Genomic DNA, 2,415 nt, shown 5'->3' on the forward strand with positions numbered 1-2,415 from the left:
TCCTAAGAGTTTTTTATGCCCCCCTCCAAAATCCGGCCTTATCCATTGTACAAGTACACATAACCGTCGATGGCGCCATCGACGGCCTTGATGGCGCTGTCGGCAACAGTCGGCTGATTTTGGAGATTTTGTCCTGTAGCCTCGAGAAAAACTCGTCGGCGGCGGCGTCGATGGCGCCGTCGGTGCCCTTGTGCGCACCTTTTTGCATCTTTTTTCTCTATTGACTTTTTTTGCTCCAAATTCGCTCCTTTTTTGCATCTTTTTGCTTCATTGACCTTAATTCATCATTCCTGCGACAAAACATCAAAAATAACTTTTTTTAAAGTGCAATATCATTAAAAACAGTATAAAAGAGGTACAAAAATCTCAACATATTTTCCTTTGGTCAGGAGCCAACCATTTAGGGAAGCGAGATCATTTGAAGATTTCTTGGAGAGGAGTAGAGCTTGGGGAAGAAGGTGTGCTGCTGGAGGAGAGGTCTTGGTGAAGAGTTTAAGGATTTGGGAAATTCTAATTCCATTTTTTTCTTCTTCTACTTCTAGTTCTTCTTATTCTCCATCAATTTCTCCACTTCTTCTGCATCATCTTCTTTTTCAGCTGTCATTTTGCCTGAGAAAACAGAGAGGAGATAAGGTTTCTTTCTTGGAGCCTTATTGAAATCTCCTTTTTGGGAGAAGGTTTTTTGTTGGAGTTTGTGACGTCGTCAGAACCTCCTCACGGGGAGAGCTTCATCGTCCTATGGAGAAGAGCATATGTCGGAGCTTAGAAACTCACCGGTCTCTCCTACCATTAGAAGAGCTTCTTCCCAAACACCGTTGAATGTCGAACAATCTTCGCAGTAATATAACTCCTTAAACTCTCGCATTTTACTTTCTAGAACCCCTAGGCTCGGCTGTGTAGAGGATTAAGCACTAGGTTTTGCTATGCTTAGAGAAGGAATTTAGGATAGGAATTTGTTCGTGGACATCCCCCTTACGAATCTGAGCATTCCCTTGAGCCTGAAAGATGACGTTTGGTAAGCCCTCATTGTTTGCTCCATGGTTTCCCTTGGATTAACATGAGAAATATAAGGAACAAGCGGGCGATGATGCTCCTTTGGTCATCATTCACCCGATCGCAAAGAAGTCTCTTCAAGTGTCAACTCTTCACTCTATGTCGGGTAAATGGATGACAACGATCTGTTGCTTCTCATGATATGACGTGACATTGCCTTCCATCAATCGAACCATAAAACCTACATGAGGTATTTAGGGTGAGCTCAATGTGCTTTCAATAATCTTTGGGTTGTATTACACGTGCATGATCATTAGTGACCTTTTTGCATATTACATGTTAATTGTGTGACCACTTCAGGCTCATTTGCCCGCCTTAGGCCGATCACTCGATCTTTTTGGTTTAATCAACTGCACTGGTTCAATCACTCATATGGGGTTCGATCGGCTGTCACGACACGAACGACCGATCACTTTGGATTGATCGTTCCGGGCCAATCACTTGTTCTTTTAGGTTTGATCGACAACACTGTTTTTACCATCCAGTTTAGGTTCGATTGGCCATCACTTTGATTCAATCTGCCCCCCCCCAACACGATTGACTAATCATTTTGGGTTTGATCGATTGTTTAGGTCTGATCACCCATCCATTTGGGTTCATTTGATTGTCTCATATCGATTAACCCACCTTTTCAATTTGATCGGTCGCTACATTTAGATCGATCGATCACTTGCATGTTTGTATGTTGTCTTGCATGTTACATGTGTATGAAAAATCTTTTTGACTTGATGTCTATGATTTATTTCATTACATGAAAAAAATATTTATTTTATATTCTTTGCATGTGACATGTCTTGGATGTCTCTTTGAGCACCCACACTTGTGAGTATGTGACATGTCTTGGATGTCTCTTTGAGCACCCACGCTTGTGAGTGACTTTTTTTCTTATGCTATCATATGCATAGAGAATAAAAACTTACACATTTTGCTTCGTTCCCCACGACACCTCCCAAACTGTCATGGGGTATTTCACATCTTGTTGAATATGGGTTATGCTTCAAAGCTATTGAAATTGTGTGACACAATGTATGTCCACCTAAGCATGTGATTCTCACCCTTACGAATCATATGACTTAGTATGTTTGTCATTTTACATCTTTGTATGCTTTCCATTTGAGTGTCATTCACATATCGTATATGTGACATTTCTTATATGTTTGTACCATTTATATATGCTTGATTTGTTTCATTTGTCTTGTTGCATATCTTTTATATTTGCATGTGGCTCGATGAGTGCCTCTCGGGTAAGGTATAAATCTTTTTCATAGGTATCATTTTACTCGATGCAAACTCAGTTGCACTGGTTTCTGCTTGTTGTACGACACTCTGAGTCCCCCAGGCAGGTGTAATTCCTTTTTGTAT

Source organism: Phalaenopsis equestris, unplaced genomic scaffold, assembly GCF_001263595.1.
Source record: "Phalaenopsis equestris unplaced genomic scaffold, ASM126359v1 Scaffold000210, whole genome shotgun sequence".
In the NCBI taxonomy this organism is placed as follows: domain Eukaryota; kingdom Viridiplantae; phylum Streptophyta; class Magnoliopsida; order Asparagales; family Orchidaceae; genus Phalaenopsis; species Phalaenopsis equestris.